General features: G+C 46.4%; 1 protein-coding gene across 2 annotated transcripts in view; it reads right to left on the reverse strand.

Annotated features, from left to right (window-relative positions):
* Positions 1–27,300, reverse strand: part of LOC144828515 (lactoperoxidase-like) — a 1,612,675-nt gene that overhangs the window by 1,561,523 nt on the left and 23,852 nt on the right. The window lies entirely within an intron of this gene.

A 27,300-nucleotide genomic window follows, 5' to 3' on the forward strand; every position in this document is an offset into this window, starting at 1 on the left:
CACCACTCTGCACCACCACAGCACCACGCCGCACCACCACAGCATCACTCAGCACCACCACAGCACCACTCAGCACCAACACAGCATCACTCATCGCCACCCCAGCATCACTCAGCATCACCACAGCACCACCACAGCATCACTCAGCGCCACCCCAGCATCACTCAGCACCACCACAGCACCACTCAGCATCACCACATCATTACTCAGCACCACCACTCCACCACTCAGCACCACCACAGCATCACTCAGGGCAACCCCAGCATCACTCAGCGCCACCACATTATCACTCAGCACCACCACAGCACCACTCAGCACCACCACAGCATCACTCAGCACCACCACAGCACAACACAGCACCACCACAGCATCACTCAGCACCACCACAGCACCACTCAGCACCACCACATTATCACTCAGCACCACCACATTATCACTCAGCACCACCACAGCAAGCTCTCAGCACCACCACAGCATCACTCAGCACCACCACTCAGCACCACAACAGTGCCACTCAGCACCACCACAGCATCACTCAGCGCCACCCCAGCATCACTCAGCACCACCCCAGGATCACTCAGCACCACCACAGCGCCACTCAGCACCACCACAGCACCACTCAGCACCCCCACAGCACCACTCAGCACCACCCCAGCATCACTCAGCACCACCCAGCATCACTCAGCACCACCACAGCGCCACTCAGCACCACCACAGCACCACTCAGCACCACCACAGCACCATTCAGCACCAGCACAGCATCACTCAGCACCACCACAGCACCACTCAGCGCCACCCCAGCATCACTCAGCACCACCACAGCACCACTCAGCATCACTACATCATCACTCAGCGCTACCCCAGCATCACTCAGCACCACCACATTATCACTAAGCACCACCAGAGCACCACTCAGCACCAATACAGCACCTCTCAGCACCACCACAGCACCACTCAGCACCACCACAGCACCACTCAGCACCACCACAGCACCACTCAGCACCACCACATTATCACTCAGCCCACCAAATTATCACTCAGCACCACCAGAGCACCACTCAGCACCACCACAGCACCACTCAGCACCACCACAGCACCACTCAGCACCACCACAGCACCAATCAGCACCGCCACAGCACCACTCAGCACCAACACAGCATCACTCAGCACCACTACAGCACCACTCAGCACCACCCCAGCATCACTCAGCACCACCACATTATCACTCAGCACCACCACATTATCATTCAGCACCACCACAGCACCACTCAGCACCACCACAGCACCACTCAGCACCACCACAGCACCACTCAGCACCACCACAGCACCATTCAGCACCACCACAGCATCACTCAGCAGCACCACAGCACCACTCAGCACCACCACAGCATCACTCAGCACAACCCCAGCATCACTCAGCACCACCACAGCATCACTCAGCGCCACCACAACATCACTCCGCGCCATCACAGCATCAATCTGTGCAACCATTCAACAACAACTGGTTCAAATATGTTCTCTCAATGTTTCAAGCTTTTTTACAAATGTCACAAAAAGATGTTAATATTTCATTTCTGTTCTTGGATTTTCGTCACAATAAAATACACTGAACATAATCTTCACAACAGTTATTTACAAAAGTTTAAACTATTGCCATTATAAATTACAATCACTTTTATTTAAGTATTAATTATTTAAAAAAATTAAAAGCCATTTGTAATATCAATACATCTATGTCACGTAAATACAAAACATGTTGCATTACAAATGCTATAGGTGTCACATTGGCGAAAGTTATAACTATTGGCATTGTAAATGACAAAGCTAATAATTTAGCTATTTTCAAAACCAACACATAAATAAAAAAAATGTCATTTACAAGACCAATAGCTCAAACGTTCATAATGCGAGACCTATTGCATTGCAAATGCTTATTCAAGAAGACAGCATCTATCTTACAATAGATCTGTTTACTGGGGTGAGACCAGAGGAGAAAGATTCGGAAGAAGAGGGGGTGAGCTGCTTACGGACTAGTGGGTGAAACTCTAAAGAGAAGAAACTGTGAGCACAAGCTGCTCAAGGTAAGGCACTAGCCTCAGTGCTGCAGTCATGGAAGTGGGGTAGTCTTTAGGCAGGACCGGGCCAGGAACGGGCTACAGCGTGGAAGAGACTGTCTGGCAAGGCTGCATACCATGCACTGCTGGGCTTGAGCCAGACACACTCATAGTCTTGCATAGGGTGACCAATTGACATGGGTGCAAATGCAGGACAGTGGCTGTAAAAATTCGGGACAAAGGATCAAAATTCAGGACAATAATTCCGTACAGAAGGTCAGAATTTGGGACAAATATTCGGGACAAAAGGTACGTTTTACAGACACATCAGAAGAGGTTGCGCAATGTTACATAAGTAAATAGACATCCAATACATCCAATACAAGCACAAGTCAAAAAAAGTTTAAATTAGGTTGAGACAACCTTGCACTGCATCTGTTGTGTGTGCGAGTGAAACTTAAGCACCTGTGTTTGCATATTCTAAAATAAAAAAATAAAAAAAAGATCAAAGCTAAAGGCTTCTCAATTCTTACATGCTCCTTCTCCCCCACTGAAAAAAACACCCGATCCAGTCAATCATTCCAGGGGATGAGATGTGTAAAAGCACAAATGCAGAGACTTTGCACGAATGGAGCAAAATAATATAATAATAGACAATTGTATTTGTATCCTTATCACTGCTTGTGTGACAGTTTAAGAGGCTAACTGTGGATGCACCTGGGTAACATGCGCCAAAATGAAACTTCCACCTCCCCAGAGCTTGGCCCCTGGTGAGGTGGCAGGAGCCCATTAACAAAAGCATGTTACCATGCCCTGGGCTCTGGCAGGAGAAGGCCCAGCAAATGATGTCACTGCGCAGAGAGGCCCATTATAATTCTATATCTGATAGGCTGACATACAGAATGAAAAGAGGCTGATAGCAGCCTGTGCCAGGGGCTGCTGCAGGCCACTGATACCAGCAGGAGCGCGAGTTGGCCCCTGCGGTGAGAGTTACAGAACTCTCAGGCTGCTTGCAAGGGGACACTCCAATGTCTGAAATTACTGACAAAAGGCGCTTGTGAAAGAAGTCCTCACGGACATTGGACAAGAAGACAAATTACGGGCAGTCCATGAAATTTACAGACGGTTGGTCATCCTAGTCTTGCATGCTGTGTGAAAGGAGTTTAAATGTTAGAATCCATCAGCAGGGCATTCTTACTGCTGGTTCGATAGTGCTTCACAGTGCTTAATTTGTAAAACAACAAGTGCCAGGGCTCTAGTCAAGAGGCCACTGCAGTTTGCACCACACATTGCCTGCCATGTGAAATGACGGCAACAACACAAAACTAACCATCACACTCCTACAAGTATAACAATTTGGACTAGAAGAATGGCTCGGGCGGCAGGTAATTGTCATTTTTAAAGTATACTGCATTCATAATGAGCTGTTGTTGTGCTGGTCTCTAAATTAGCCAGATAGCGCCACCTTGTGGCATGCTGTCACAAGTGCCCATGCTGACAATTAAGTGCTGGTGCCACGCACCGGAAACCACTAGCTCAAATTAAGTACTGGGGCTTCACTTCCTAACCTGATTTCACGCTCTAGTCTTCATGCAGACATATGCACTCTGTGTGGGTGGGCCATGGATGACTACGTCATTGTGGTGCATTCAGTAGAAACCTGTGAACAAAGGCCTGGCCAATAACAGCACCTTCCAATCAGAGAATTCCCTGATCTTCTCACTTCCAGGTTGGCTGCTAACAACCACCTCTAGAAATGTGCTGGTGCCTTTAAGCTGTCCCCTGAAATTCATCAGCCATTGCATTGGGCAAGCGGGAAACATAGAAAAACATGAACACGCTATCTGCAGATTGTGTTGCACTCTTTGCTCTTTGCCGTGATGCGTTAGTCTGTGCATCTATCTACACAAACATAATACCAGCGTACCGAGCCTAGTCGCTTAGTAAATAAGTACTGATGTGGAGGCCTGTTTGTGTCCCGTCGGTACGGTGGAGGGCACGTAATGAAAAACACACTCAAATGGGTCCCTGCTTATCCCCTGGGGGCAAGGAGACGGATCTCCAGGGTGTGCGCTGAGCTCACAGCACTTTGGCAGCGCTGTAACTTTAAAGCAAGGATTTTTTGTTTGTTTTCCCAATCGCTGCTTGAGGTGCTTAAAAGAAGTTCCACCAAAGCAGATGAAGATAGTATTTTGCAGATGGGACTCCTACAACAAATAGAAATGAGGAAAAGTAAAGTGACAAGCACAAGGACCAAGAAGATATCCCTCTTAAGATATATTTAATACAATAGATTTCACAAGCACAGCACAAACGCTGTGTAGGCGAAAACTAAAAAGGAGAGGGGACAACATGCATCCCTGTCCAGTGCCCCACTGTGTGGAGATCTAATCAGTAGAATGACCATTTACCCGGATAGAGGACTTTGGGGCAGCATAGGAAGCCATGATCTTGTTAATCATGACTGGGCCCTGTCCTATATTGATGAGGATAGCCCTAAGAAAATCCCAGCTGACCCTGTTAAATGCCCTTCTCTACGTTGAAGGACAGGAGAAGGGCAGGGATAACATACATGTGTGCTTTTTAGGTCTCGTCCTACGCAACGCGCATGCATTGCTTAGAAGGGGACCTAATGCCATTGGCACCGCTTTTTTAGCAAAGAAGTGCACGTGTTGCTTTGCTTGCAATGCAACGCGTGCACATCTTGGGGATTTCCTTTTGGGAGCGCACGGCACCATAGAGTGGCGCCATATGGTCGCACGCTTCCGAAAGGAAATCGCCCATGCCCCCTCCCCCTGCTGCCACTTTCACTGCCGCGCGGCTTTACTGCTGCGCGGCCAATGCTTGTTGCCAAAGGTTCTACTTGCTTGCTTATTCACCAGCCACACAGCACTTGAGTGTGCACCTCATCTTTGTCAATAATGGAACATTTGTGGTGTATTAAAATGGTGATGAAACCGTCCACACTTTAGAATAATTTTTGAATCCCACTCCAGACTATGTAGGTTCGGCAGCGCTATTTTGAGTCCACGACTCTCTGTGAAATGATTATTAACAGAAACCGCCGTGAATGCACCATCTGGCCTCACATAGACCCCCCCCTGGCGTAACCCGTCTGCAAACTCTCTGGCCATACAAGCCTCTATTAACCGCACCTGTGTCCATCCTTTCTCTATCTTCTTCTCGTCTCCGTCCTACTTACCTCTACACACGATCTCTTCCGACCGTAGGGGGCAATGCCATACATGCCAACATTTCAGAAGAGCAAAGAGGGAGATTAAAAAAAAAATCGGGAGAACGGGGCCATGAATCGGGTTACTGGCATGTATGGACTTTGGAAGTGTGCTGCTGCAGGATTGGACATTTGAAAAACAAATGCACGTTTTTTTTTTAACCTTTCAGAAGCATGGAGCGCAATGGCAGGCAGAGAGAGGGTGAAGCAAGTGTTGTGCACTGGCCTAGCAGGTTGCTGGCAGTTCATGCTCCCCCCGCCCCACTCCCCTGTGTGACAGCCCAGGCTGAAACAGCTTCCTGTGCACACACAGCCGCCCCCCACCCAGTACTTCACAGGTCTTTAAAAGACCATTCCCTTGTTAATGACGCTTTGTTGGTTTTTCACCCCTTCTAGAGCCCCTGCATAGCCACTCTGACTATTGCTGGAAGAATTGGCACTTTACATACCAAGCCCTGTCAGCTGAAACCCAGAGGAATCAGGTTTTTGTTGCTTGCAGGAATCGGGAGGCGGGAGACTAGCCTTGAAATCGGTAGTCTCACGCCTGAATCGGGAGGGTTGGCATGTCTGCAATGCATAGGAACGGTATGTAATGACAAGGACCCAAGCAGCCTATGTATAACCAGCACACAAGCGCCGTAACAAGCCCGTATGTATGATTACCGATGCGTATGTTTACATTTACCAGTGTTTCCTTCGATCGGCTTACTCTGTACTTTTTGGTAAAAACTTCTTCTAATAAAATCTTTTGAAATAAATAAAATAAAAAAACTTATGAGCCATCAGAGCCAAATCCGTGTGGCGCTGTAACAGCATATTTTACTGATTACAAGTTTCACAAATACACGCTACGCCACAAGCGGAACATAATTAACACGAGTGCTGCAAGAAGATCCTCAGATATTCCAGCCCGTTGCACCACACGCTGGCTGCGTTCAATGGGGGACCCGGGGAGAGCCGTGCGCGAGCCGGTCTCTCCCCAGGTAGGTTTGCGCAGGTCAATGGCCACGGCAGGTGGGGTGCTGATTAGTGAGGGCCAGGTGGGGGAATTAGGGCCAGCGCAGGGCAACGGAGCATTGCGCACTAGGGAGGCGGGCGGCGAGGTTCGTTTTTGTTGGCGGTATCGGAGTTAGTGCGGAGGGCGGTCCGGGTCCTTTGCCAGGCTGGGAATGGTTTTTTCTGTGCCCTGGAGTCTCTGGCGCGGCCTCTGTGGGGCTTGCCCGTCCTGCTCTTAGGGCGGCTGGTGGAGTCGCGAGGGCTGTGTCGGCCTGCCTTTCCACACAGGCAGACAGCGAGGATGACGGCGAGGTGGCGATGCCGGAGGCGGAGTCTTCGGGAGAGGCGTTTCCCCCGGAGCAGCTGCCAGCCCCCTCCGGTGCGTCGGGCCCCCTGCAGCAGGTATGTCCTGCCCCCCGTGGGGTTGCTGGCTTGCGTGGGATGCCTGGCGGGGGCAGGAGCGCTCCGGTGGAAGGCCCTGCCATTGGGGGGTGGCGTTTTTTCTCTGTGTAAGCCATTAAGCCTGACTGGAATGTTGGCTGCAGGCGGGGGCGGAGTTTGATGCCCGTAGGCTCGCCCTGTGTGCCCCGTGTACGGTCTGTTTCTGTTCCTGCCCACACTGCATTATTGGAGGCCCCTAGGCCTGGTTTAGTGACATTCTTGGTGTTTACTGGGCAGCGCTATTTTCTTTCACCTGCTCATGTGCTGTCACTGGGGTTCCTGCGATTCCGGCGGTGTTACCTGGTCATGTTGAGGATGCGGTTGGGCAGGTTGCTTTTTGCCCAATGTTCTTCACCCTTTACCCAGGGTAGTCATGCTGCCAGTGTGGAGCTCCGCCCCCATCCTGTTCAAGTGTGTGGGGCTGACCGGGTGCCACCTGGGGGGCTCTTGCCCCCCCCCTCTGCTTCCCACTGTTTTTCCCCAGCCTTCCGGGGGTGTGCATATCGTTGGGGACGCCTCGGCTGCCCCCATTAATCCCCCCTCCTGTGTCCTTCCCCAAGCCTGGGGGGCGCCTCTTGATTTTTCTGGCCGGCGGCATTGGGCTTTGTGTGGCGGCCGCTGGGTGTGGTTGGGCGCAGGTGGGGTTCCGGCGGTGACTCCTCTGGGTGCGGATGGGGGGTTAGGCGCTTCGGTGACGGCGCGGTCCGGTCTGAGTGGCCTTAGGCGTCAGGCACCTGCTACAGCACGTCATTCTGTTTCAATACCAAGTGGTTTGCGGCTTGCCCCACCGGCGGTTTCTGGGGAGGGGGAGTGGAAGGGGTTTCTGGAGCGGATTCCTCTTTTCCGCGGCAGGGTGGGGATGTTGGTAATGTTGCGCCGGTTTGGACACACCTTTTTCCTTGTAACACACAGTATGCTTCCTCTCACATTTTGTTTGCCTTTGATACTTGCACAGGTGCCCACATTGCCTGCGTTACGTTTATGCTGGTGCCTGGTTGTGTAGCTTATATTGCAGTATTATACCTCTACTTGTTCTTGGTTTTCCTTTGTAACCTGCTCATTTGTCAATTTTTCCTCCTGGCGCTTTTGCTACCCATGTATTTTGTTTTCTCTCAATTTGTCGCTTTTCCCTCCTGTTACTTAATGTCTGCTTTTGTACTCTGTTCTCGTGTACGGTTCTCCTCCTGTATCAGTCTTTTTGGGGAGCGCTCTGGCGCCTTCGGGTGGGGTTTGCGCTTTCTGGAAACGCGTGTATGGCTGACTACCTACATGCCTCTATAACTTTCTGTTTTGCGTGAGTTGCATGGGGGATGCACAGAGGGAACTTGTGAGGGTGCAGGCTGTAGGGTCACACAATGAGGAGGCTGGTGCTTATAGTTATCTCTGTCTACATGGGATGGAATACGCATGGGTATACTCTAGTTGTTACTTAGGAATTGTAGAGTACAGAAGGCTACTGCATATACTAGTGCTTAGAGTTCTCTATGAACAAGGGAGGGGATACGAATGGATATACTCTTAGCGTCCCATCGGCATGGTTCTGGATACAATGGCCCCTCCTCGTGCCCCTGTTTCTCCGGTGTTTAGTGGGGGCTGGCCAGGTTTTCGCTATGTCTCTCCGTTTAATTGGCAGGGCTTATGTGCTGTCCCCCTCTCCCAGCAGGTTCGGCCTGGGGCCCTTGGTTCACTTGTTTCCTTCGTCGGCTGGTTTGTGGGGCATGGGGGTGTGTTGCCACCGCGCTCCGCTCCTTTTCCAATGGGAAGCAAGGTGGTTGGGCCTGACTCTATGCATGCTGCGGTGTCCTTGTCCGGGAGCCTGCTCCAGGGGGTGATTCATGCGCGGTTGTTTTCCACTGCTGCAGCGGGGGTTTGTGGGTTTATCATCAGTACGGTGCCGTCTGGCTTGAGCGGCTACAACGGCAAGGATACAGCTACAATGCGTTGGTCCTCGGCTGACAGGACACAGTTCCGGGTTGCGCAGGAGGCGTTTCAGTCTGGGGCGGAAGGCTCTGAAGGGGGATCTGGAGCGGATTTCTCTTCTGGTTCGTGAGGCGCAGTGCGCAGCGAAGTTATCCAATGGCATTCAATCGTTGGTGGACTTGGTGCTGGCAAGTTGCCTAGTGGCTGTGGGGTTTTATGTCCATGATGATGACCTTATTTTGGATGTCTCTAATGATACCATGGAGGGGGGTGAATTACGAATTGAGGATGTTGCACATGTTTACGTCACGTATGAGAGGGGTGGTTTGGGGCAGTCTGTTTCTCTCAGTATTTTGCAGCAGTCCTGTGCGGACCTTGCAAAAGTTCAAGTGTCATCGTCACTCGAGTCGCGTCAAGGGGACCCTGAGTTGTTTCAACAGAGACTGTTGCGGTCTCGAAAGGTGAGGAAGGCTGGTGGTCTGTTTGGCGCAAAGGGGAGAGTCTCCCAGTTTCATACTTGATCTCTTGGTATTGGGGATGAGGTTGTTGGGGAGCAAGTTGCTCTTCAAACGCTGCTTTTGCGGCAAGCTGATGTGCCTAATAAGTTTGGTGGGGACGATGCCGCCATTTCCCGTGAGCAGACAGGGGACTCTGTTGCGGGGTGCCCCAATGGCGGTTTTTGGGGAGGGGAAGCGAAAGAGGTTTCTGGAGCGGATTCCTCTTTTACGGAACAGGGCGCAGTGCGCAGTGATGGTATCCAATGGGAGTATTACGATGGAGGTGTGGGAGATGGGGAGATTCCTGGTGGAAGTGGAAATTAGGTTGAGGATGATGTCTTGCATTGGGATATTGACGATGATGATTTGGACGAAGGTGAAGTACGTGCTGGGGAATGTTGCCACGAGGGTTTGAAAAGGGGGTGTGGGGCAATCCCATGTTGTTCGTTTTTGCAGGAGTCTGGTGCGGACCACGCAAAAGTGAGAGTTCCGTCTTCAACAAAGCTACGCCAAGGGGATTTCTGCGGTGTTTCGACAAAAGTTGGCGCGGTTGCCTAAAGGTCAGGAAGGGTGGTGGTCTGTGTGGCAACAAGGGGAGAGTCTCCCCGTCAAACGTACTCGTTCTCTTGGTGTTGGGGATGGGGATGTTGGTGAGCAAGTTGCTCTTACCAAGCGGTCTGAGCGGCATGCTGCTGTGCATTAAGTCACTAGGGGATGATACCGCCGTTCGAGCGGGGCGGACAGGGGATGATGCTCACACAATGACTTCAAGTGAAGGGGACCAGTCTGTTCACAAAAGTTGCCTCACTCTGGAATTGGCATGCCGTTTCGGTTCCCCCTTCTCGGAGACACCTAAGTCTAGGATTTGGAGTAACAGCTTTGTTGATGTTTTTAAGTTGCCCTCTCTGGCATATTGGCAGGGGTCTCTTTTTATGGGCTGCTGCGGTGGGGAAGAGGTCCGGTGGGGGGGGGGGTGTTGGACAAAGTTTTGAAGGGCCTGGGTAGGCTGCAGTCTGTTTCCAGGTGTTTGCGTCGGCCGGTCCCTTTGGATTGCTCCAACAACTGTTGTTTCAATTACAGGGTTGCTGTTATGATGACTTTGAGTTTTTTCAAATTTAGGTTGTGTTTTTTGTGGTGGTTTTTTCGGGGGGGGCCTTTCGGGCCTCTGAGCTTCTGGGCTTGCGCACCAGGGTGGGCATGACCAGTGAGGAAGTGGTTTTTGAACCAGATAGGTTGTGCATCTGTTTGCGCGCTTCCAAAACTGACCAGCTGGGTAGGGGTAAGTGGGTTTTCTTGGTAGGAGTGGTGTTATGGCTTGTTGCCCGGTATGTGAGTGGGTGTGTTTTTGAAGTCTTGTGTTTTTCGTCTGGTGTGATCTTTTGTCACGCTGATGGCAGTCCCTTTACCGTTGTCCAGTTCTTGGCTGTGTTACGGAAGGTATTGTTAGCTCTGGGATTGGAGCCTTCACAATTTGGTGCCCATTCCTTTAGGATTGGGCGGCGACTGAGGCTGCCCGGCAGGGGTGGGACTGGTCTCAGATCCGGGAATTGGGAGGTGGAGGTCGGGGTGTGGCGAGCAATATGTGAGTCAGTAGCACATCTTTGCTTCGTTGCCATTTCTTTTTCTACTAGGTCCCTGGCTCAGGATGGCTGGCTTAAACCGGAGGGTGTGGATTATTGGACACTCCTTCTTGTCGTGGGCCGCATTGGCTGCAGAAGGACAACTTTGTGGGCGATCTTTGGGTCTTAACGGTTTGACACATGAGGTTGTTTGGCATGGTATTGGAGGAATGCGTTGGGGGGGGTTGTTTCCTTTGCTGGCTACTCTTGGTATTACGGGTGGGGGCCTGCCTGACCTGCTAGTCGTTCTTCTGGGCGACAACGACCTGGTCTCTTTATGTGGCTTACCTTTGATTAAAACACGGCAAATAGATCTGGAGGTACTCGGAGTGCACCATGGTGATCTGGACAGAATTCGTGCCTCGACTTCACTGGACTGGTGCACGGAATGCTTCTGCGATGGACAAAGCACGGAAGACGCTGAACCGTTCTATGAGACTGTTTTGTAATGATTTCTGTATTTATGCTTTGGATCACCCTCATTTGCAGGTTTCGGAATGGCACCTATTTCGTGAGGATGGTGTCCACCTTTCTCGCATGGGTCACTCATTTCATCTTTTAGAGTTACGCGATTTAATTGCACAAGTTCTTGATTTTCAATTGTGGTGCTCTCAGAGTTCAGTTTAACTGTTTGGGTGGGGCAGGAAAACTCTAAAGGTTTTCCTGGGTGGCGGATTTTAGTGGGGGGTGGGTAGCCTGGAGCGGGTTGGTCCATCCTCAATAGGCAGTTGTAGGAAAGGAAGGGGTATACATAAGAGTTAGGGGCTTCTGGTTTGGTTAGGGTTAACTTGGTGGGGGGTTTATCAGTGGGTAGGAATGATCTGTTAGGCTGAGAGCAGTTTGAATTAGTAATTAAATAAATAAATAAACAAGTGGTTTGATGTGTTGTTTATAACCTGTCTTAATAAAGGGGCCTTTCTTGCTGACTAAGAAGTTGTGGACAGTGACTTTATTGCGCGAGTGGGGACCCGGGGAGAGCCGTGCGCGAGCCGGTCTCTCCCCGGGTAGGTTCGCGCGGGTCAATGGCCACGGCAGGTGGGGTGCTGATTAGTGAGGGCCAGGTGGGGGAATTATGGCCACCGCAGGGCAACGGAGCATTGCGCACTAGGGAGGCGGGCGGCGAGGTTCGTTTTTGTCCCACCCACCCACCCTCCCCATTTTTTCTTTAGGCCTTTTTGTTTTTCCAATGCTTACGTGCTGGTTTAGTTGGGTTTTTTATTTTGCCACTTTAAGACAGGTTGTTTTTCTTTTTAGGCGGATTTTAGTGGGGGGTGGACAGCCTGGAGCGGGTTGGTCCATCCTCAATAGGCAGTTGTAGGAAAGGAAGGGGTATACATAAGTATTGTTAGGGTTAACTTGGGGTTTATCAGTGGGTAGGAATGATCTGTTAGGCTGGGAGCAGTTTGAATTAGTAATTAAATAAATAAATAAAGAAGTGGTGTGATGAGTTATTTATAACCTGTCTTAATAAAGTGGCCTTTCTTGCTGACTAAGAAGTTGTGGACAGTGACTTTATTGCGCGATGTTAAACTCGCCGTGTTTTAGGATGCACTGGATGGCTCAAATGTAAGCACAGCACCATGGGAGTTGTAGTCCCCAGTGCAGGCATTATGGGAATTGTAGTCACAGGACGCGATAACTAGCTGAATGGCTGCCTCCTGTAAGGTAATGTGCTCAACTTCCGGGTTTGCATTGTAAACGTTAGCCTGATTTTTCTGTTTAATTGCTTTTCATAACTGATCATGTGATTATCGATTCTGTAATTATTTGGAAATACTATGAGCAGTAAAACGCAAACCAGGCTTGGTTTGGAAACAGCTTTTATACGAGCTGAACAAGGCTTATGTTGTGATTGTATTTAGTATATATGCTCTTGTCACGCTTTCCTATCACAGTTATTGATATAAGCTTGTTTACCATGGCACTTTTAGTCTACTAGCTGTCAGACACACAAGTGGTGTTTTTAAAACACTTGCATTTACAGCAAATATATTGAATTACATTTTATTTTTACACGTTTAGTAACGGGACTTTTTAATTTACAGTGTCTTTTTTAACGATCCTATCTTTTTAATATTTACATTACTGTAAAGCAGATGCGAGCCTTTGGCCATCTCTGCCGTTTTGGACACAACGCATTGTATTTTGGGAATTATACCTAAAAAATTCTCTCCAGCTTAGTAGTGCTGTGTTATCTTAAAACGCCAGGACTGGAAAAATGTGTGCAATATGACTCGTACCACTCCGCTGCTACATCAGGTCCCATTATCGAAAAACATACAAGACTATCATTTAGAAATCTAACTTTAAGTACATAAAGTACACCATAAGTCCAGAGTAGTAGCCATAATTAATGTTCAACTGACAGCCCTGATGGGTATTACTGTGTAAGGGAGTGATTTATCGCGTTTTCAGCGGGACTAGGGAGAAACAAAATCAGTGTGCTGCAGATAGAGGGCAATTCGTGTTAATAGGAGCAATGCATATGTGGCATGGGGGCTGTAGTGCCAGTTGGATCAGTCTTGTCAGGATATACCCATGCGTTGCAGGTAGGTATGGTGGGGTTGCCTGATATTCTGTGGGCAAAATGTGAGAGGTTGTATCTGAGTGTAATGTTCACTAGTCGTGTTGCAAAATATAAGGCTTTTGAGCCATTGTGCAGCCGTGGCGTGTCGGCTGTTCCCCAGCCCAATGCAATCTCCTGCTTTGACAGCAACAGTGCCAGCACAGCAAAACCCTTTGGGGTGTCATGAAAATAACCCAACAACACTATCAGTGACGCTGGGACCGATGCCAGCATTTGGGAGAGTTGTGTAAAAATATCAGACCAATAACTGTGGATATGTCCATGCCAGGTGACAAAAGTCAGCATCGTCAGCGCTGCACTTGGGACATATAGAAGGGCGGGAGGGTTCTACCCTACCCATGATTTAGGGGGTCATGTAGGTGTGCCGGAGAAACTTAAAGTGCAACAGTTTGTGTTTGTGGGAGACCAACTTGGTCTGGAGGCAGCAGTAATACCAAACATCATCTGGCAATGGATGTTGCAGATCCACTCTCCACGCCTCGCACAGCTTGTTTTATGTAACTAGAGATGTGTGCTGAAAGGGCGGGCCCATTATTTCTAGACATTTTCTAGAGCCACACTATGATGGTTGTTTTTAGCAGCATAAACGTGTAAAGAGGAGAAAATTTGATAATACGCAGTTAATTAGACAATAACTCTCTGGTAAATAATAATCCACGGACAACTATATAAGATTACTCCATTTATTACAAAGCCAACAAGCATTGCAATGCAATAGGTCTTGTTTAAACTTTGCTGAAGAAAACATATGCTTTTAGTTAGAAGAGAGATTTGTTTTAATAGGTGGTCTTTCTTGACTTGTGAAGGTAAATGCAAAAGTGCAGTTACCCTGAATTTGTGTAGCACTGCTTAAATGTGCATTTTCAGCACTTCATTGGCACTGAACTGATTGTCCTTCCATTTTGTGAATACCAAGTCCCATGGTTGTCTTGCTGCCGTTTGCCTGCCGCTGCACTGCCCTGCTCAGCCCTATCTGACCAGTCCGCTGGACGCGAGACTGTAACGCCAAAAGCACCAGCTATACCTTCGTGCTGGGGACAGGGGACTCTATTTCCCAGAGTCCCCGGCGGCGCCTACGACCAGCGTCACCAATTAGCACCAGGAGGCGCTTTAAATTCATTGTAGGGCTCCCGCAGCGCGGGTCCCTTGGTTGTCTTGCTGACGTTTGCCTGCCGCTGCCCTGCTCTGCCCCTATCTGACCAGTCCGCTGGACCACGGGACTGCAACGCCAAAAGCATTGGCTATACCGCTTTGGCCGCCATAAGTGTGGCAGGGTATGCTCAGACGTGAGTCCCTTGCTCACTTTGCCACTGGATTCAAGAAAGCCGGGCTGAAGACGGCTGGAATGCCAGAAACCGGTCCTCGGAAGCTTGTTTCCGGTCAAGGGAAGGCATGGCTTGGCAGTTCGGGCTGGACTGTTCCCATGAGGCACAGGGTCAGACTGATTTGCATATAGCCATGTCTGAACTGGGGTGGCAGAGTGGGCTAAAGAACGGTGATGGATCAAACCCAGATCTTTCGACTGGGTGTGAGTGTTTGATTGGTTCAGATGCTCTGTCCATCACCACCCCCCTTTTGTACCGCTTTGGCCGCCATAAGTGTGGCAGGGTATGCTCAGACATGAGTCCCTTGCTCACTTTGCCACTGGATTCAAGCAAGCCGGGCTGAAGACGGCTGGAATGCCAGAAACCGGTCCTCGGAAGCTTGTTTCCGGTCCAGGGAAGGCATGGCTTGGCAGTTCGGGCTGGACTGTTCCCATGAGGCACAGGGTGAGACTGATTTGCATATAGCCATGTCTGAACTGGGGTGGCAGAGTGGGCTAAAGAACGGTGATGGATCAAACCCAGATCTTTTGACTGGGTGTGAGTGTTTGATTGGTTCAGATGCTCCGTCCATCACCACCCCACTTTTGTACCGCTTTGGCCGCCATAAGTGTGGCAGGGTATGCTCAGACGTGAGTCCCTTGCTCACTTTGCCACTGGATTCAAGCAAGCCGGGCTGAAGACGGCTGGAATGCCAGAAACGGTCCTCGGAAGCTTGTTTCCGGTCCAGGGAAGGCATGGCTTGACAGTTTGGGCTGGACTGTTCCCATGAGGCACAGGGTCAGACTGATTTGCATATAGCCATGTCTGAACTGGGGTGGCAGAGTGGGCTAAAGAACGGTGATGGATCAAACCCAGATCTTTTGACTGGGTGTGAGTGTTTGATTCAAGCTGGGGGAAGATCCTAGCTGCTGAAGGCGGGTTTTTCCAAGAAATCGTTGTGAATTCTCGGAACTTAGTGGAAGTAGCCTTGCCGTATTTGGGCTGTAAGGCTCAGGCCAAATATGGTAATGATTTCTATGCCTATATAAGCATAGGGTAAAGTATACCTATATAAGGGCATGAATCGGGAAAAGTTACACTAGGGTCCTAGATTCGTTTACAACAGACCAACTGGTAATTTGGCGTATTTTGGAAAAGGTCTGGGGCTAGAGCCTGTCTTCTTTGGTAAGGTAGCTGAAGCGGCACTCTTGATTTTGGATTTGCATGGCCAAGATTCTGGTTTTGTTTGTTTATTTATTGCAATAAATAAAGGTAGATAATGAGGAGATTTTTGTCTCTACTTTCGATATGCTTGGGATAAATACTATTTGACTATAATATTATATTTTACTATAATATTTTTGGCATGACTGCTCCTAGCACACTTCGTAGAATGTGTTACTGTCTTGGAGGTACCAATATGTATCTAGAAAATAGTCAGCTGGCTCCCCTTGAGGTGGCACCTAATAGGTTTATGTATATTAAATATGGTATTTCTTCCATAATGTATAGTACACTGTGGAACAAATATACAAAAAAGGATCTTGATCTACGATGGCCAGTAAATGGGTCATTTGATTTTAAAAAGATTCAGTATGTTGAGCAGTGTCTGTTTAAATGAAAGAGTCGACAAGATATGTTTGATTGTGTACGAATGTGGCTATTTTTCTCCTTATGATAATTGTTTGATGAACATGGAACAGTCTTTGGGCTGTTTACTTGTATTGGTGCAGTCTCTGGACTGCTTTTAAGAGCTCTTTTGTTTGTAAATATGATTTACAATTGGTTTGGTTTGAGTACAGTTTGTGGGCTGCCTCTTGTTTTTGTCCTGGTGTTGATTTGTAGGTTGATTGTGTGTTTGAGTGTCTATGAGGTTTGAGGACTGACACCGGTGGTAATGCTTTTGAAGTACTTGTTTGAGTGAGTAGCGACTGTGCTCTTTGTGTATGGATGGCTTGCCTTAGCAAGCTGTGTTGTGTGTTATGAGCGTGTGGCCCCTTCTTGAAAATGTCTGGAATGAGCGCAATTTGGTTTGTTGTCGTCATTGTGTTCTGCAGATGCCATTGGAAGAATTACACTTTAAATTTCAAAGAATGAATCATATAAAAAATGTTAAGTAGCTGCACGCTACTATGAAAAGTAAAGCAGTAACAAAGTAGAGATGTGTGAACATTCAATTATTATATTGCCACAATGGTAACACAATTAGAATTAAAACTCGAGGCAGAATTTCCTAGCATTTCATAAAAAAAGAGAACATTTTATCTCACAACATATACAGCGCTTTGAGACCTTTGGGTATAGCTAAAGCTATATAATGGTAAAACTAACTTTACCTAGAAAAAGGCACTCAATAGGGAAAAGTAGGCCTCACAGAGAAAAACAAATTTGTGTGTTTTACACAACTAGGACTTCACAAAATTAAAAATAGATGCCCAATATTTTGTTAGTACTGCCTATCAGCTGTGCAAAATGTTACAGCACTATCCTTAGATACATCCTATTAAATATTAAAAGGCATTCACATTATTTGAGTAATTGGTTGCTGCTAAAATAAAAGCGCCCTCCTTTTACCACACTGCAAACGATAGATTTTGACTGGCTTGGAATGCCTGGTTTTTATTAGAATGAACTGAGCCTCATTCCCAGTACCAGAAAGAGAACTTTTAACAGCTGCTCAAGCTGTCTGTCTGACGGAAGCTGTCTGTCAGAGCAGAGGGAGGTAATGAGTGGTTTATCAATTTTTTGGGGTTTCTGTGAGGACATTAGAATACAGCACATTGCTGTCATATTGGAAACACATAGCATCATAAGGGGCCCTGTGCCATTAATTGTCAGACATGATTTATCAGTCCTAGCACAAAAGGCCTTCTCTCCTGAAAAAATGTAGAAGCTAACACCTGCTGGTCATAAAACACAGCTGAATAAATAAGACAGGCCTTACCCTGGCACAAGCTACAAATAAACACTGTGGCAACTAGGTTTTAAGTTAGTACAAAATGGCATAAAAGCACGTGCATGAAAGACTACTAATTGTGAAAGTTAGAAATACAGCTTCATTATTTTGGATAAAAGAGAAAGGATAAAAGTAAGGACTTTCTTTCCTGTTGCTTTCCTAAGAAGCACATCTGTGGATCTGATGGTAAATAATTACTACTTTCTAAAGGGTGAAACAAACTTTCTGTTTCAGTGAAGCTTCTGTGCTTAGTTTTGAAAGAAGTTTAGTAAGTGTTATAAATGAATGCATTTAAAGATAAAAGAAAAGGAAGGGTTAGTGATCAATATTCAAAAACGACTACATGAAAAAAATTATTGAAAGTCATTGCACTAAAATCGTTTTTGCATTATTATGATCTTTATAATGTCTAATAACACTACTGTGAACATTCAATAATATTTAGCAATGTAGAAAATTACCCTGTGCAAACTGTGCTTTAAGATTTCAATGTTTAAATGCTTAAATATATTGTGCATCAAAATTAAAAAGGTGAGTATTTGTTTCTCTAACAATAACAATTTTACTCTATTCTACTGACAAACTTAAAGTATGGTTTCTAGTATGGCCTAATGGCTGCAGTCTCAAATACAATTAAAAGTTATTCAAAAAGAGTAGGTCTAGAGACATGTGAATTATGTCGCACGCCTTAAGGCACAATAGTTCTGGGCGCATTATGGCATTCTGAAAACTAAAATCTTTAGCCAGTTATTTAGGTGCTAGAAGGCACAGTGCACATGAATAAAAAATGAAGAGCAAAGGTACATCTTACCTTTAAAATATCAGCACACAGACACGGAGCAGGGATGCCCCTCAGTCATGCTTCTTGAAGAGTCACTTTGAATTGTGATGGCAACATGGGGATAACTTTGCTCAGACGAGGGACAACAGGTTTAAGGGTCAGAGGCCAAGTTTTGTATTTAGCAGACTAGCACTGTTGAAAGCAAAATGCGCACATAGGAGGGCTTATTTCTGGCAGGCTTGCTCTGGCACTTTGACCTTGGAAGACATTCCGAAGGAGGGGGCCAGAGCGTAGAGAGAAAGAGAGCAGCTCTGCCATGCATACAGAAATTATGGTTTCAATTTAAGGTTGCTGTGCCAGGGCTAGATGAGGAGGCAATACAATAAATGTTGCATTCATGCACCATTATGTTAAGCTGCACAATAGCTAAAGGAATTGGTAGTTGGTCATTGGATACATTTTTTTTATTTAGCACAATGTGCTTGTACAGCAAAATTTACAAAGTGGTACAGTCCAATAGTATTGGACATGGCCTCCTTGGTATGGATTCCCCTAGATATTTACCTCCTTCAAGTCGGTTTGTGTCCAGCTTCCAAAGGGGGTAAGTATTGTTGACCGGAGGTCACCTGCTTAGGTTACCTACTGTCGAAGGGGGTATGAGACTGGCTCCTGGGCAAATTAAGGTTAAACAAAAATAAACACACTGTGTTTTTTTGGCTTTGGTGCTTGGTATATGTATTATTGTGTCTTTTTTCTTGCTTTATGTGTTTATTATGTGTAGTATTGTGAGCTATTCTGCAAGGAAAGTACAAAGGGCAGCTTGTTGTGTGCTCACTATCTCTCTCTCTCTTTCTCTCTCGAGAGCCTGTCTAAGCTGTCGAGAAACGGCCATGAGACAATCGGTTGGGCTCACTTTTGTCATTCATTTTACAGGATGCTGTGAATATGTTCTTGAATAAATAGAGACAAAGCACCTCACCAGTGCACTTCTAATTGGCTATTAAGTAATACTGTTTGAACAAATTGTTAGAATTAACAAAAAGAATAAATAAATACGCCATGTTACTGCCCATCCTGTCAGTAAACTGAAGAAATTGGGATTGGATAAGAATGAAAGGATGGGTAGAATAGACTTATGTTCCCTTATTTGACATTAAAGGGGAACTACATGCTGGTGATTTTTGTTCCAAATTCCCAGGTGGCAACACCATTATTGTTTATGTTATTACAGCACTACATATGTCGCAGAGGCATCACAAGTACCGCATTAGTTAGTCTATGTAATTGAGCTGACAGCCCTTGATAGAGATGGTGAATAGGTTTCTCCACTGAATATGATATTACATGGCCCAGATCGTGAAAAGTATGATGCATATGGTTCACAATGCTAGGAAAGATGCCCATATGCCCTTAGCACACATTTTTAAGAACAAAATGTTCTTTTGCTTGTTTTCTTGTCTGCCAGAAACAAGTTCTGCTGAAAGAATCATGTACCTACTAGGTTATGTTTAATTTATCAGTTATTCATGTAATATGGATCTCTGTTACATTCACAGTTTTAGAGCTTCCTGCTACACCTATAATATGAGAGCATGGTCATAAGAGCAAAACATGGTTTTTCTTACGCAAGGAAAATAATTTGAGAGGTGTCTGCAGTTTTTCACAATAGTGAAGGTTCACAACGTAGAAGCTGTATTGTGATTTCTCTGACTTAATAAGTACAAGTTTCTTAAAAAAATAGTTGTTTAGAAATTCCTTTTTGTAGATTCCTCAGATGAATAGTATAGGGGAGTTTCTGAGATTGAATATATTCTTTTGATTGATTATTTGTATGTTTTGTCTAAAGATTTCTGTTCTGTTCACTAACGTATATCTGCTGCCCTACAACCTTTGCAGAGGGGCCAGGATATCAGATCCAACCAGGTGACTAAGTGCAAGTCTAATTTGGAGCCGAGGTGAAGGGACTCAGCCCCGGTGTTGCTGGGCACTATAACAGCGGTGAAGGTAGAAGGCCGGAAAAAATGTGTACCCCTACCACTGTCGGATAACTCTTGGGTGAAAGACGGGGTCACAAATCAGGACGGGGAGCTGATTCTTCGCTTTGTTCCTGTTTTTGATGCCTAGCTAAGAGAGGCACAGACCGATAACAAGAGCAAGGCGGTTTTGCCTCAGGGGACCATCTCTGAAACAAGGGTTGCTTCAGATACTCCAGTTTCTGTGCATGAGGCCTCTGAGACCCGGTCCCCAAATGAATGCAAGTCTGCACCTTTGTTTGTTGATAAGGAGGTGCCTGGGCACACTAGGTACAATCTGCTGCCCCTACGAAAGAGCAGTGTGCCAGCAGAGCAACACAGGAGTTAGGGAAGGACTAGAGTTTAGGGTACAGGTGCTGTGTCTCTGGTGCCTGTTAGATTAGAATGAAGAATACTGGTGCACTGCCTGAGACACTGGACAGGATCGTTGAGGGTACTTGCCCTGGAGGGTGATTGCCCTATCCTGAAAGAAATACTTTTTCCTTAGCCTGGACCGTGATTGTTTTTCTGGGTTGCAAGTTGTGCAGCTCTACCGTGGGAGAAGTGAACACTTGATGAAGGATAACAGCCAGCCTGTGAGGCTGAGACAGACACAGGCAGAAGACTCCCCTCTGGCTGGTTGTACAGTGGCTTCAAATCCACAAGTACTTTTTTGTTAGCAATGCAGCCCTTTGGTCGTCCCATTTTTAAGGATGTGCAGCCCTTTGCGGCTCCTCGTCCTAATTCCCATGGCCCAGTTTGGTCCTCCTGGTCCTCCAAAACACACTTTGATGAGTACTACTCCGCCCCAGAACTTATCATTGGTACTCTAGCCCTCATAAAGAAGAACACCGGAATATCTGTCAAGATAATGTTTTTATTTAGACATTGCCTCAGACATGTGCTGTTGGCTATTTCCAAACTGAATAAGATAGCCACTGAAATACGTCAAAGCCCTGGAACTTGGAATTGGACTGCGTGGTTTTGGGATTTGCTTTCTGCTTGGAGTTGGAAAATATTGACAGTTCTGTTTGTGATAATAGCCATTATTTTCTCCTGTGCTCTGTGTGTTCATTACAGCCTGATGCTCTGTTCCCTTTGGGGTTCTACCTGTACCACATGTATACCAGCTAAACAAAATGTTCAGAATGTAAATACCCGACTAGTAACAGACCAGGAAATTAGTGATTTAATGATGATTGACGTCCATGATATCTTCCTTTCCATGTTCCTTTTAGTGCATAGCGATGTCTTCAGCTAATACTAAAAGGGCCAGCTGTGGAAATCGCAGATAACTGCTGTTAGCATAAGCTGAAGCCATTTTGGGTGTGGCATCCATTTTTGTTAGCCATGTGATTCTGCCGTCTTCACTGTTGCTTGTCTTTCTATTCTGCTTGAGTCATCAACTGTAGTTAACTCTTTCAGTACTGAGCCAGAGCAATGTATGAGTTCAGAAAGGCTTGTAGCTGCTAGAAGGCACCTGTTTTAGAATGTAACTGGTCAGGCTATTTCAACTGATGTAAGCAGTTCTGTCTCCCCTCCCACTTTGCTGACTACGTGATATTTGTCTGACCATGTTAGTCGACAGTTATTCCTGTGTATGCCTGTACCTTCTATTTGAGTCTCCATGCTTACTCAGCAACAAACCCAGTATATAAGACCCATGGGTTCTGTATTCCATATACTACCTCCTACAGTGCCCGATGGTGTTGTATTGATGTAGTTCCACTCATGAGTGATTAATAAACTTGTTATTTGATTTTCCAGCTTCCGTGCCAATCTCTATTTTGCTGGTTTAAGAACCAGTGGACTGATAACGGTGAACCTCTGCACCGATGGGCCCCTAAAGAGGCTCATTTTTCCAAACATCCTTCAAAGATGTAGATCCCACCCTTTCGTCATACGTGAGAGTGGATATACGCACATCTGATCTGGTGCCTTGTTCTTGGTATTGTAAGTGTTTGAAAGCTAATACTGTGTAAAGTATATTGTGCTTAGACATCTCATTATGCTAACCTCCCCCAAAGTGACACCCCATGCTCTCGCTGCACATCGCTCGCTCCTTTATAGTGGCGTTGCCGCATTTGCTCCCTTGTGAAATGGATCCAAATAAGGAGCTGGGTTCGCTCTTGTTCCCTTGCGATGTTGATCCAAATATCCCATACAAGCCCAAAGTGAGAGATATGTGCTTACTGTGAAACATGTGCTTACAGTGGCCAGTTCTCTGATGTATGACATTAAAACTAGCCTTGTCTTGATGCCCCTAAGTAAACCCTGATGCCAAAAACATGGATTGACTTGCAAACAATGTTAAAAACATCAAGGGAATGCATTTCAGCAATTTTGTTTGCTATTTTTGAATGCTCTTTATCTATATTTTTTTAGTCCATACTTTGAGGCTTGAGCCATGTCAGGTGTTTATGAAGGGCTTTGATTGAGAGCTCAGGTGCTAAGGCTAGAGCCAAACAAAGTGCCTGTCAGGGGATTGACCTCTCTATAGAGCACACAGAACAATGTTTATGTATTCCATTGCAACTGAAATTCTGTGGATATGTGTTTGAAGGGGGTACACAGATGTCAAAATATTTGCAAGGCTTAATTTTAGGGAGTGCAGTGCATGTTGGGGGCGGTGAAGTGATGGAGATGCGAGGAAGTGCAGTCCGGGAAGAGTGAAAAGATGATGCTGAAGAGGAAAGAGAGGGGGTTGAAGATGTGCAGATAACCAAGATATGCAAAGAAAAAGAGAATACATATCTAACATAAAGCACACATAATTGAAGGCCAAAACTCCTTCCACAGGCCTCAATGCAATTTAATTCACAGACTCACTATTTCATAATTTAGACTTTTCCAATGTTAATCTATATATATAAAAACGAAAGTATGTCTGTCTGTCTGTCTGTCTTTTTGTCCTTTATGCATTACTGCACCATTTATCTGATCGCCATGAAACTTTGGGAAGTTGTTGAGTACACTTCCGCGAAGGTTTCTGGCATAAATTTTTTTTAAATATCGGCCCCCCAGGGCCCTCATAATCTTTCGAATATTGATGTATGCACCAGACGGAAAAACAACAAATCGTGTATCCACAAATAGAATTAAAACAACATTCATCCGATCGCCGTGAAACTTTGGGAAGTTGTTAAGTACACTCCGCAAAGGTTTCTGGCATAAAAATGTTTTCAATATCGGCCCCCCAGGCAGGGCCCTAGGCATGTGCAAAGTGTGCACCTGCACAGGGCCGCCAAACCCCAGGGGCCGCCACGACGAGGATCCGTTCGTGGCACTGGCGGCCCCCTGGCAGGATTTGGCGGCCTCCCTGCTCCGACCCCGGCTAGGCTAGCAATGGCAGCGCCGTTGTTGTTTTTACTAGTTTCACTTCTGCCCAGAGTCAGCCAGCAGTTTGGGTCTCGGGGCCGTCAATCTTAGCACTACCAATGACGTGAAGGCCCTGGGAGAGCCCCCGCGCGATGTGCGCAGTGCGCAACTGCACCTGCTGCTAAGCCGCGCTGTGACTCGTCACGACGGTGGTGGTCACGCTCCCGGTGCCAGAGAGTGCGTGCGTCATCATCATCGTGAGAATAAAGATCTCACAGAGAACACCTCTGTCCGACTCCGAGTCCGGCATCTCGACTCTTCCCGTTCCCCGACCCTATTTGGAACCGGTAAGAGTCTCAGCGGACAGCGGACTGCAGGTATAGACACAACAAATATAGATTAATTTCAATGATCTGTGAATTATATTACAGGCACTGTTGTGTAATGTGGGTGCAGGCCTCTAACAGTCACTCTTACAATGAAAGCCTGCCCAGTAATGGCTGAAATGGGGCTGAGGGACCTGCGAGCCAGGGCCAAATAAGAAACATTCTTGATTCTGCTCAATGTGTGGTATTTATGTTTTTTAAGACTCATAGGGTTAGTTTCAGAAAATACAACTTCTTTACCGGCAGCACAGGTACTCCTATGAAAGCACTAGTATCCTCGAATTTTTTTTCCAAGTCCTGTCCTTCTTATGACGTGCACCTCGAAAATCGAGATCGAACATTTCTCATTAAAACAGCTTCAGTGCAAATTCGAATGAGACTCCTAGAAAAATTATATCCTTTATTCCAAAACAATGCTTCTTTTATGAGCTCCTTTTTGTTGCTCCAGAAAGCTCTTCACATCGATATAAAACTTATTTTATTGCGCCTTCTGTGCATGTAACCTATTAATTCAGATAAGCAACATATATACTCATACACTTGCTGGCACCGGACGAGTGGAAGCCGAAGAGTTACACCCACAAGTAATGTCCTAATAACATTCATGAGAAAGGCTCACGTAGTGACATGAAAGATGGCGATGAATTCAGGCTCCACTTTTTATTTCCATAGCCACGTTCAGAGAGGTTTTATGGGAGTAATGATTATTCTCACTAATACCAAATGTGTAGGATGTAGTGATAATTCCCCTGTTACCAATGTTCGTCATTACAGAGAAGTAAACGGCATTACAGGACAGGAAGCTAGGCATTGCATCCCTGGTAGGTGGACAGTGGTCATGCCATGGGTTAAATGACAACGAAACAACAGCAATCATGTCTGATTGTATTGTATATGATCTATAGTACACACGTAGTCACATGCATGAGGTAATCTTGGCGCGCCTAGTCTTTTCAATGCCCTTTATTCGGATGTTGTCTTGGTTTTCTTTAAGGTTCTTGTCATTTTGTATTTACAAGCCCCTAGCGCGACCAGTGCATCACTTTTAATATGGGAAAAAGTGGCGCACTGGCGGCGCAAGGGGCTTGTAAATAAAATAAGCCCCAGGGTTTTTACTGGTATCCTTGGTCCATGCGGTAAGTCGTGAGGGGGTCGGTGACACCATGAGTTACCCGCACCGGGTGACACCAACCCTAGCTAGGCATTGCATCCATGGTAGGTGGATAGAGGTCATGCCATGGGTTAAATGACAACGAAACAACAGTAATCATGTCTGATTGTATTGTATATGATCTATAGTACACACGTAGATACATGCATGTGGAAAGCTTGGCGCGCCTAGTCTTTTCAATGCCCTTTATTCGGATGTTGTCTTGGTTTTCTTTAAGGTTCTTGTCATTTTGTATTTACAAGCCCCTTGCGCGACCAGTGCGTCACTTTTAATATGGGAAAAAGTGGTGCACCGGCGGCGCAAGGGGCGTGTAAATAAAATAAGCCCCAGGGTTTTTACTGGTATCCTTGGTCCATGCGGTAAGTCGTGAGGGGATCGGTGACACCATGAGTTACCCGCACCGGGTGACACCAGCCCTAGTGACGCCACTGTATATAGGCATAGAAATCATAACCATATTTAGACTTGGCCCATGCAGTCCAAATACGGCATGGCTACTTCCACTAGTTCCGAAAATCCGTAACGATTTCTTGGAAAAACTAGTCTTCAGCAGTCAGGGACTTCCCCTTGCTTGAATATTGATTTATCCAAGAACTCATGGAGTTTTCAAAGAACTGCGAGTCTTTAATGACGTTATTATGTCCAACGTTACGTCAAACGCGGCACCTTCAAGGTATAAATATGCCCACACTTGCCCTAGCAAACACACAGTGCTTTGGAGCAGTTCGACTATCTACTTGCTCGACGCAGCTCCGAGCTCGCTACAGTAAGTGCAGAAGGAAGCCGACCCTGCTAGCTGGCACACACAATTAAGTCTAGTATATTCGATAGACACCTAGTCGACTTAAGTCCTACGTCAATTCTATAGTATATGCTATTCCAATGTGCAGAGCCTATTGGGAATATAGAAACTACACAACAACGTGACCTATCAGAGTCCTAATTTCTTTAGGAAATATCCTTTGATTTGGTAATTTGTGGTTTAAATGAAAATGACACATCAAAATCTTTCACCAGCCGCCACTGCTGATTGCCTTCTTTTTTTCCCTACCCACTGTCAGCCCGGCCCGTTGTATTGCAAGCAAAATGAAGAGAATTCGAGTACACGAATCTGGTTCTTCGAAACGAAAGAGAAAGGTGGCTCAGCAGGCTTTCGTAGCGTCACAGGAAGGAGCAATCCTGAACTTTCTCACCCAAGGGAAACCTAAAGATGGAGAATCCTCTGGCCAGAGTACTGCTGATGCACTAGGTAAAACAGGCGCTGACGACCATGAACAAGAACAAAAAAATGATGATAATATCCATGAGCAGAATGATACTCACGAGCAGACCAATGAAAATGAACAAGGTGACTCTGACATTGATACAAACATGCAGCAATTACCAACTCAGGATGAGGATCCTGACAATAGACCCTCAGACAGAGAAACTGAAACATCATTCATCGGTCCATCAACATCTGGCATTCTGGAGGAGTTTCAGAGTTTACAGACGGATGATGCTGGTAGTGAAAAGGAAGCCAAAGAGCAAGACCATGTTACAGACCTGTGTTCTGAATATGATTTATGTGATTGGAGTGATCCTGCTTCGTGGCCGAACTCTCTTACTGACGCGCAACGTGTTCTTCTTGTTGAAAGGGGTCCCTCCAGAGACCCAGATTCTAAAACAAAGTATCTAAGTGATGAGCACTCAAAAAGTAAACATCATTTTTCTGTTACCATGTTCTCACGGAAATTAAGGAATGGTGAAATTATAGATAGGCGCTGGCTTGTCTATTCAAAAAAAAAATAATGCAGTATTCTGTTTTTGCTGTAAATTGTTTTCTGACGCAGGGATCAAATTTACTAATAATGGAAATTACGACTGGGCACACACGCACAGTTGTCTGTCTGATCATGAATCCTCTTCAAAACATATGCGCGCCGTCAGTGCCTGGGTTGAATTAGAAAGAAGGTTAAAACAAGGACAGACAATAGATAAAGAACAGCAGAAGTTACTGCAAGTGGAAAGTGATCGTTGGGGCAAG

Source organism: Lissotriton helveticus, chromosome 1_1, assembly GCF_964261635.1.
Source record: "Lissotriton helveticus chromosome 1_1, aLisHel1.1, whole genome shotgun sequence".
NCBI classification, from domain to species: domain Eukaryota; kingdom Metazoa; phylum Chordata; class Amphibia; order Caudata; family Salamandridae; genus Lissotriton; species Lissotriton helveticus.